This window comes from Macaca mulatta, chromosome 5 (genome assembly GCF_049350105.2).
Source record: "Macaca mulatta isolate MMU2019108-1 chromosome 5, T2T-MMU8v2.0, whole genome shotgun sequence".
NCBI classification, from domain to species: Eukaryota; Metazoa; Chordata; class Mammalia; order Primates; family Cercopithecidae; genus Macaca; species Macaca mulatta.
In genome coordinates this window covers 36,240,577-36,251,621 of record NC_133410.1, presented here as the reverse complement: position 1 = coordinate 36,251,621, position 11,045 = coordinate 36,240,577, and the positions used below count along the sequence as shown (strand labels likewise).

The window sequence follows — 11,045 nt, the reverse complement described above, 5'->3', positions numbered from 1 at the left end:
CACATAATACACCTAGTACAGTGCCAGGTATATAGTGGGTACTCAGTAAATAATATTTCTTTCCACTATCATAACACACAGTGACTTATTCAAATCAACTGACTTCCAGGACATCACTAACACCTTCATGTTTATGTGGATTCCTAATAGTTTCTTCTTGGGTCTCATCACAAACTCTTAGCTCTTCCAAGTGGTTGGTATTTGTGAGGGTTTTAAAGATATGTTGGCATATTTGTTGATACTCTTTTTGAGCAGTAGAGCTTAAATTCCCTACTTGTTGAGTGGCTGGACTTGGTAACTTGCTTCTAAGGAATAGAATATAGCAGAAATGATCGAGCATCACTTCCAATATTAGGTTATAAGACGATTTTCACTTCCATTTTGTATGTATCTCTCTCATCTTCTCTCTCTTAGTTCCTTTATGCCGGGGATAACAAACTTAAATTTTGTGAGCGGCACTATGGAGAGGTCCCTTTGGTGAGGAGCTGAAGCCTGCAAGAAAAACCGCATGAGTGAGCTTGGAAGTAGATACCCTGGCCCCAGAAAATATTTGCGATGGCTAAAGCAGTCCTGGCCAACAACCTGGCTACAATATCATGAGAGAATCTGGGCCAGAATAGCACAGCTAAGATTCTCCCAGGTGCCTGACCCTCAGAAACTATACAAGGAATAATTATAGTTTATTCTCGAGTTTTAAACTGCTGAATTTTGAGGTAATTTGTCTATATATATAGCAATAGATGGTTAATGCAATATTCAAAATATAATGTTTGGTAAAGTTAATTATCTTATTCTGCTCTGTTGGAATTCTGAATGCTCTCTCTAGTTGATTTTGCTAAAGCTTGTGACTCTCGTATTTATACTGTAATTATATCTCCAAATTTGTATATATCCCAAACTTTATATCTAAATTCAAGCAACATATTTCAATCTACATGAAGTTATCTTTCTTATCTCAATGAATAATGTTACTCTTCATTATGTATACCAAATTAACATCCAGATAATCATCTTGTATTCCTTTATCTCCCTTTCTCCTTTTCTTATCCCTGTCAAATAAATAAATTCCATTCTTAGAATAAACTCTAACAGGCCTTCTGCTCCATTAGATTTGATTTATCTGTATTTTTTACTTTAGATTTTGGGTTTTAGTAGGAAGTTAGATTAGTCTGCACCTCTTCTGTCTGCGTCATCATTACCTGAATCCTAAGATATTTAAAGCAATATTCTTTATATGGAAATACTTGAATTTCTAGCCCTTTTTGGAGGGGCAGATGGTGTTCCTTGACATTAAAAACATTTATTTTGTAGTTATTAGTTTATTCTCATATATAAGCAACTTTAATAATATATAATATCAAACAATTCAATCATTTTATCCAGGTTTCAAGTTTTCTATGTGATATTTATATATATTACTTTCTTATAATATTATATGTGTTATAATAACTGTATCTTTCACTATATGATGACTTTTCTTGTTCTTAAAAAAAAGAGCCACAAAATCTATCTATTCCATTAACTTTTCTAAAAAAAATCACTCTTGGTTTTATGTTTGAATTCAACTTTTTAATTTGATTTCTAACTCATTATACTTATGTTTCTATTCATCAATTTATATTTCTCACAGATCAGATTTATATTTTAGATATTTTTCAATGTGCTTGAGGTGAGTGCCTTAGTTCATTTTTTTTTCTCCCAGGTTTTACTGCTCTGTAATAATACAACATTTATTGCTATGGATTTTCTTCTGAGAATGATCTTGGCAGTGTCCCATGGGTTTCAATATTCAGTTTTGTTATTTTCTAAATGAATGAAATTGGTTTTAGTTTCTCTTTAGATTAAGAGTACTGTAACTTTTTTTTTAATTTATAAAGAAAAATAAGTTTAATGGACTCACAATTCCACATGGCTGGGGAGGCCTCACAATCATGGCAGAAGGTGAAGGGATGTCTTTATTATTATTATTATACTTTAAGTTCTAGGATACGTGTGCAGAATGTACAGGTTTGTTACATAGGTATACATGTGCCATAGTGGTTTGCTGCACCCATCAACCCATCATTTACATTAGATATTTCTCCTGATGCTATCCCTCCCCTTGGCCCTCACCCCCTGACGGGCTCCAGTGTGTGATGTTCCCCTCTCTGTGTCCATATGTTCTCATTGTTCAACTCCCACTCATGAGTGAGAAACATGAAGTGTTTTATTTTCTGTTCCTGTGTTAATTTGCTGAGAATGATGGTTTCCAGCTTCATCCATGTCCCTGCAAAGGACATGAACTCACTGTTTTTATTATTATTATTAGACTTTAAGTTCTAGGGTACATGTGCATAACGTGCAGGTTTGTTACATATGTATATTTGTGCCATGTTGGTGTGCTGCACCCATCAACTCGTCAGCACCCATCATGAACTCATTATTTTTTATGGCTGCATAGTATTCCATGGTGTGTATGTGCCATATTTTCTTTATCCAGTCTAACATTGATGGGCATTTGAGTTGGTTCCAAGTCTTTGCTATCGTGAACAGTGCCGCAATAAACATACGTGTGCGTGTGTCTTTATAGTAGAATGATTATAATCCTTTGAGTATATACCCAGTAATGCGATGGCTGGGTCAAATGATATTTCAAGTTCTAGATCCTTGAGGAATTGCCACACTGTGTTCCACAATGGTTGAAGTAATTTACACTCCCACCAACAGTGTAAAAGTGTTCCTATTTTTCCACATCCTCTCCAGCATCTGTTGTTTCCTGACTTTTTAATGATCACCATCCTAACTGGTGTGAGATGATATCTCATTGTGGTTTTGATTTGCGTTTCTTTACTGACCAGTGATGATGAGTTTTTTTTCATATGTTTGTTGGTCACACAAATGTCTTTTTTAAAAAAGTGTCTGCTCATATCCTTCACCCACTTTTTGATGGGGTTGTTTTTTTCTCCTAAACTTGTTTAAGTTCCTTGTAGATTCTAGATATTAGCCCTTTGTCAGATGGATGGATTGCAAAAATTTTCTCCCATTCTGTAAGTTGCCTATTCACTCTGATGATAGATTCTTTTGCTGTGCAGAAGCTCTTTAATTAGATCGCATTTGTCAATTTTTGCTTTTGTTACAATTGCTTTTGGTGTTTTAGTCATGAAGTCTTTGCCCATGCCTATGTCCTGAATGGTATTGCCTAGGTTTTCTTCTAGGGTTTTTATGGTTTTAGGTCTTACATTTAAATCTTTAATCCATCTTGAATTAATTTTTGTATAAGACGTAAGGAAGGGGTCCAGTTTCAATTTTCTGAATATGGCTAGCCAGTTTTCCCAACACCATTTATTAAATAGGGAATTCTTTCCCCATTGCTTGTTTTTGTCAGGTTTGTCAAAGATCAGATGGTTGTAGGTGTGTGGTGTTATTTCTGAGACCTCTGTTCTGTTCCATTGGTCTATATATGTTTTGGTACCAGTACCATGCTGTTTTGGTTTGAAGTCAGGTAGCGTGATCCCTCCAGGTTTGTTCTTTTTCTTAGAATTGTCTTGGCTGTATGAGCTCTTTTTTTTGTTCCATATGAAATTTAAAGTAGTTTTTTTTCTAATTCTGTGAAGAAAGTCAATGGTAGCTTGATGGAAATAGCATTGAATCAATAAATTACTTTGGGTAGTATGGCCATTTTCCCGATACTGATTCTTCCTATCCATGAGCATGGAATGTTCTTCCATTTGTTTGTGTCCTCTCTTATTTCCCTCAGCAATGGTTTGTAGTTCTCCCTGAAGAGGTCCTTCACATCCCTTGGTAAGTTGTATTCCTACGTATTTTATTCTCTTTGTAGCAATTGTGAATGGGAGTTTGCTCATGATTTGGCTCTCTGTCTATTATTGGTGTATAGGAACGCTTGTGATTTTTGCACGTTGATTTTGTATCCTGAGATTTTGCTGAAGTTTCTTATCAGCTTAACAAGTTTTTGGGCTAAGACAATGGGGTTTTCTAAATATACAATCATGTAATCTACAAACAGAGTTAATTTGACTTCCTCTCTTCCTATTTGAATACCCTTTATTTCTTTCTCTTGCCTGATTCCCTTGGTCAGAACTTCCAATACTATGTTGAATAGGAGTGTAACATTTTGTTCACTAAAAAAGTGTCTATGGTTTTGCACAACCACTGCTTAACAAGGTGAGATTCCTTCTTTCTTTCTCATGCATTCTCTGATCTTCCTTGACTCTCTCTCACCATGCCCTACCTCCCTTTCACCTCTTCACATCTGATGCTCTCTTAAATTTTTCATCTATGGCATATTTCTATTTCTTTCATTCTCTATTTCTTTGTCAAATTCTATTTCTCTATTATCTTCCTTGTAGTTTTAATGTTATGATTATTTACATGTGTGTTCAAGACCTAACTTATGAACTCTTTTGGTACAGAACAAATTTTGATTTACCTTGAATTTTCATAGTGTATAATACTATACCTTGTACATAGTAAATACTTGGTAAATGCATAAAGACTGAGCAAATGACAGTGTTTGAGTGCAGAGAATACAAGGTAAAAAAAACAAAAACAAAAACAAATAAAACAGCTGAGCTGACCTAGGAAGTCAGTCAAAAGAAATCTCAGCATAACGAGTGGACAGTGGGCCCAGAAAGTAACCAATGCCAAATTGGAACTTGAATTTACTAGGCTGCAAGGAGTTTCTCAGAAAGATGAATGGGCATTCCAATTAATAAATAGAATGACAAATGAGCAGAATTACAGTAGTGACACAGTGAAGAAAGCATATGCTTCTTCTCTCAATAAGGATAAATATAAATGTCTAGAAGACAAATATAAACTCCAGGAAAAATAACAGCTAACCCTGTCTATAAGGTTAGTGTCCAAGTGTGAGATACATTAAATAAGGCATGATTTTGGGCAAATATTGAAGTACAATTATGGAGAATCATTTGACCAGGATGCTTAGGATCATTACACATTGATTGCTGTGGGAGTGGGTGATATGGGAATAAAGTGAAGGAAATAGAATAGTCGCACATGAGTTGGCCCTTCATTGAATATTTATGTAGTCATTATACTGTAACTGCTGTTTACTAGTTTTCAGCTCTTAGAATACCTCTACAGAGATAGCATAAATATTTAATTATGGTTATAGAACAGAACCTAAATGTTAATAGGCATTATAATGTAAAAGTAGAGATGCTACTGATGGAAGGTGAGAGGTAATGGGGAGAGAGAAAATGTGCATATAGAGGTGAGGGCTTAATGGAAGGGAGTCAAGTGATTACATTTCTTGGGATAAAATGGAGATTAAGTATATTACTTAAGTCACAATAGCTATTGGCTTTGATTATTTGGGAAGCTATAACAAAATGCCATAAACAGGTAGCTTTTAAAGACAGAAATTTATTTATCACAATTCTGGAAGCTGGGAAGATCAAGATCAAGATCAAGGTGCCATCGATTCAGTGTCTGGTGAAAGCCACTTCCTCATAGATGGTGCCTTAACTGTGCCTCCAAATGGTTGAGGGAGTCAACTAACTCTCTGGGATCTCTTTTAAAAGGCACTGATTTCATTCATGAGTACTCTACTTCCATGATATCATCACCTTCCAAAGATCCCTCCTCCTCACACCATCACCCTGGGGGTTAGGATTTCAGCGCATAAACTCTGAAGGTACATGAATCTCCACACCATAACAATTACCAAGATGAGAAATAAAAATTATAGAATTAGTCTTAGTGTTTCCAAGGGAGCTCAACAAAGAGCATCTCTTTTCTTCACCTGGATTTGTAAACATTTGTGAAAAATAAGGAGTGGCAAGCAGAAGGCAAAGTGCCATTTTAGTTACTAGTAAGAGCTAAGTGTAGGATGTGTGAGGCCAAATAGGCTTGCTAAGTGAACCACATGTTGGAAAGATGATTAGCCCAGCCTGCAGTGCTGGATTATTATAGAACAGGTCTTTCCTCACTGCAGAAAGCAGCAGAGACCTGGAGAATTCCAATAAAAGAAGGGTAGGATTAGTAGAACTAGGCTGACATGGTTTGGATCTCTGTGCCTGTCCAAATCTCATGTTGAATTGTAATCCCCAGCATTGCAAGTGAGACCTGGTAGGAGGTGCTTGGGTCCTGGGGTAGTCCCTCAGGAATGGGTTAGCACCATCCCCCTAGTGCTGTTCTCATGATAGAATTCTCTAGAGGTCTGCTTATTTGAAAGTGTGTACTCATGCCTGGTAATCCCAGCACTTTGGGAGGCTGAGGTGGGTGGATCACGTGAGGTCAGGAGTTTGACACCAGCCTAGCCAACATGGTGAAATTCCGTCTCTACTAAAAATACAAAAAGTAGCCAGGCGTGGTGGTGGGCCCCTGTAATCCCAGCTGCTGGGGAGGCTGAGGCAGGAGAATCACTTGAACCTGGGAGGCAGAGGTTGCAATGGGCCCAGATAGCGTCATTGCCCTCCAGCCTGGGAAACAAGAGTGAAATTCCGAAATTCCATCTCAAAGACAAACAAACAAACAAACAAACAAAGTGTGTAGCACCTCCTTACTCTCTCTCTCCTCCTCCTGCTCCAGCCATGGGAAGTGCCTTGCTCCCGCTTTGCCTTCCACCATGAAGAAAAGCTGCCTGAGGCCTCCCCAGAAGCAGAAGCTGCTATGCTCCCTGTACAGCCTGCAGAACTGTGAGCCAATTAAACCTGTTTTCTTTATCAATTACCCAGTCTCAAATATTTCTTTACAGCAGAGTGAGAATGAACTAATACTCAGGCCCAGTTTGTTTTTTTCCACATTTACCAGATATCTCTCTTTACCTCCTTTGGCATAAAATGAGTAAACACCCAGACAATGACCCAGAGAGCCAGTGGAGCCTCAAGCACGTGGAAGGATCAATCAAACATGAGAACAAAGGCCTGGCGTGGTGACTGAGGCCTGTAATCCCAACCTTATTGAGGCATAATTTACCCCCCATGAAGTTCATTCACCGACTTTAAGTGTATGGGGAGATGTGTTATGTTACAGATGACCTATGAGTTGGGGGTAAATGTTCCAAAGCTTCATTAAATGGTCCAAATTCAAAGAGTTTGCATTCTAGCTGGGGAAATAGGTGTGATTACAACTACCAAAAATATAACAACACAGATTCTAAATAGAATAAAATATATAATTCACTGCTAATGCTGGAGTGAAATTTCAAACTTAACAATGCAGGTCCTATTAAATATTTGACTAAGTATCTAGGCTACAATTTTTATTTCCAGTTAGGAGTCATCTGTCCCTTTAAGAGACAGCAAATAAATCTCAGAGTTTAAATAAGGGACCAATTCCACTCTTAAAATTACGCATAGGAAAGCATAAGAAATGTACATGAATATCATTTCCATAGACTAACAAGTATATTAAGTTTTCTTTTATATTTTCCCACAGGCACAGAGAATCACAAATTAGAGGAATAATATATTATGTAAATTTTCTGGTAAAGAGAGAAAATCTTTTGGCATATATTGATTCAAAAACATGAGTAAATGAATCCTTTAGATGATTTTGAAAATCTTTCTTGAGAACTAAAACAAAATCTACATAAAGAATAAGAGAACATCAACACTTAATGATCCCGGGCTGATTAGAATTATGTAAATGTACTGAGTGTATATATTGACTATTTTACTATTAAGTATGAAATAGTAGGTTTGGCTGGGGGTTTCAGGATGAGATCACGTGTACTATCTCCATTTTGAGAAATGATACTAAACCACAAATATCACAGAGTCTACAGAACACTTATTTATTTATTTATTTATTTATTTATTTATTTATTTATTTTTGAGACAGAGTCTCGCGCTGTCACCCAGTCTGGAGTGCAGTGGCAAGATCTCAGCTCACTGCAAGCTCTGCCTCCTGGGTTCAAGCCATTCTCCTGCCTCAGCCTACGGAGTAACTGGGACTACAGGTGCCCGCCACCACGCCTGGCTAATTTTTTGCATTTTTAGTAAAGGCAAGGTTTCACAGTTTTAGCCAGGATGGTCTCGATCTCCTGACCTCATGATCCACCCACCTCGGCCTCCCAAAGTGCTGGGATTACAGGCGTGAGCCACCACGCCCGGCCCACTAACTTTTATGTAAACTAATTTCAGCATTTAGCATTATGTAATTTTGGCTGGACTGAATGCTAACTTGTGCTGAAAGGATAATTATCAAAGAGGTAATATGCTTTTTATATTTTCCAATACTTAAATTACATCAAAACCTAACTTTTGTCATGAGTGGCATATAATAAAGGTAGTTATTTTAAGTACCAAGTGAGAAAAGCTGAAAGACTTAACTAATTAGTAATAAAAAGAAAAAATATTACCATTTTCGGTACTGTCTCTGAGAAGCACACGATGCTTTGCTTCATATGTATCATCTCAATTAATTGTTACAGTAGCACTGGAGTAATACATTTTTGTTTCCATTTTACACTTGAGAAAAATGATTCTACATGGTGAATAAATAAACATCCCCAAGTTTACATAACAATATGTGACAGCCAGGCAGTAAACAGATTTGTCAACCCTGGAGACTATGCTCCTAATTCTTATGCCATTCTGCTTGGGTAAATCATGACTGGAATATTTGGAATTCTATTCAGGATTTTTTAACTTATGGTACATGTTCTTCTGTGCAAGAGTTACTACCTACATTTCTGGAAGATGTTTGGCAGCATTCTAATTTCCTTAGAAATTTGCATGTGATGGCAGTTAAAGAAATGTATCTTTAAAAATATACTTGGATTGTGAACAATTGGATGCAAAAAGTAAATTTGAAGAGGCTCACTTTCCTCTCCAAGGAAGTTAGAGAATTCCCCCAAGTTGTTGAATGTACTTTGCCAAAGTAGATTTGTAGATGCTTGGCGAAAATGGGATGTATATATATGTCTCACCTGGTGACCACATGTTTGGGTGTCATCCTCCTAGTTTAAGTGTGAAGTAAGTGGTGGAACTGTGGATCGTCAGAGCAATTGTTAGATGAGCTGGTCAAAGAAGGAAATGTTTTCCTGAGAGCTGTTCTTCCATCACCCAAAACCCAAACCTCTCCCCAGCCCAGTCCTGCTCCTAGCTGGCTCTCTCCCTTTGATGTTGAAACCTGGATCTTGTCTTTTCCTCTGGGTTTTTGTGAGGATTAAAAGAGATCATCTGTGTGAACTGATGGCTCCAGTGCCTGACACATAATAAGAACTCGAGAGCTGTTAGCCATTTTCATAATTACTCATGCTTCTCAAACTGCTTTCATACTGTCTCTTTTAATCCTGATTATAATTCAGTGAGGTAAGCATTCTCATCCCCATTTATCAAATAAGGAACTTGAGGCTCAGCAATGCTAGGTATAAACTATTAGGTTGGTGTAAAAGTAATTGCAGTTTGAACCATGAATTTTAAATCATTATAACTAGGCTCAAACACATCTTTATTAATCAAAATAGGAACCATTACAATCAACACAGTGTTGCCAAGGAGAAATAAGTTTGTTCATTCCTGTAGCGTAAAAATCCGTGCTTTGGGATCCAATAAACTCTTGGAAAGCATTTTCTGCATCCTGCTGGTTGTGGAAGCATTTTCTCTGCAAAAAGTTGTCGAGATGCTTGAAGAAGCGGTAATTGGTTGGCAAGGGATCAGGTGAATATGGTGGATAAAGCAAAAACTTCCTAGCCCAATTTGTTCAACTTTTGAAGTAGGTGATGCGACGTGCAATGGGGTCTTGTAGAGAATTGGGCCCTTTCTGTTGACCAATGCCGGCCTCAGGTGTTGCAGTTTTTGGTGCATCTCATTGATGTGCTGAGCGTACTTCTCAGAAGTAATGGTTTTAGTGGGATTCAGAAAGCTGTAGTGAATCAGACCGGCAGCAGACCACCAAACAGTGACCATGACCTTTATTGGTGCAAGTTTGGCTTTGGGAAGTGCCTTAGAGTGTCTTATCAGTCCAACCACTGAGCTGGCCATAGCCATTTATCATATCAAATCCACTTTTCCTTGCACATCAGAATCCGATTGAGAAATGGTTCGTTATTGTTGTGTAGAATAAGAGAAGGGAACACTTCAAAATGACAATTTTTAAAAAAGTTTTTGGTCAGCTCTTATCGAGCTTTTCACCTTTCCAATTTGCTTCAAATGCTGAACAACCATAGAATGGTCGACATTGACTTCTTCTGCAACTTTTCATGCAGTTGTAAGAGGATTGGCTTCGATGATTGCTCTCAATTGGTCATTGTCAACTTCTGATTGCCGGCCACTATGCTCCTCATCTTCAAGGCTCTCATCTTCTTTGCCACACTTCTTGAACCACCACTGCACTGTACGTTCATTAGCAGTTCCTGGGCCAAATGCATTGTTAATGATGTGATTGTCTTCACTGCTTTACAACCCATTTTGAACTTAAATAAGAAAATCGCTAGCATTTGCTTTTTGTCTAACATTGTTTCCATAGTCTAAAATACACATAAAATAAAAAGCAAGTAATGTCATTAGGGAAAAAAGAGAAAGTGAGAAATGCCCATTAAATGATGTATAACGTTAAGTACATTTATTTAAGAATATATTCCAATATCAAATGGCACATTTCAACAATGCAAAAACTACAATTACTTTTGCACTCACCCAATAACTCAGCACAGCCAATCCTAAAACCACAATCTTTGAGCAGTCTCCCATTTTTCCAACCACATCACAAATGTTCTCAAAGAGACACCACGCCTTTTTTTCTGGTTAAATTCACAGATATGTTATGCTATAATATGCTTTGCTCCAGCCCTCCTCCTTTCACTATGGCTTTGCTCTCTCTGCTGCCTGAATCCATATGAAAGTCTTGATCCTCTGAGCTACTAAAAAAATCCAAGTTGTGGCTCATCTTCATTGGGTTCTGACTATACCTCTGTCCTTTTAATATCCTTTCTTGGTTTTAGAGACAGAGTCTTGCTCTGTTGCCCAGGCTGGAGTGCAGTGGCACCATCTTGGCTCACAGTAACATCCACCTCCTGGGTTCAAGCAGTTCTCCTGCCTCAGCTTCCTGAGTATCTGGGATTACAGGCACCCACA

The 11,045-nt window shown here is 37.6% G+C and overlaps 1 pseudogene; it reads right to left on the bottom strand.

The window, feature by feature from the left end:
• Positions 1 to 9,423: 9,423 nt before the first annotated feature.
• Positions 9,424 to 10,435, bottom strand: LOC144340901 (histone-lysine N-methyltransferase SETMAR pseudogene; annotated as a pseudogene).
• Between the last annotated feature and the right edge of the window lie 610 nt (positions 10,436 to 11,045).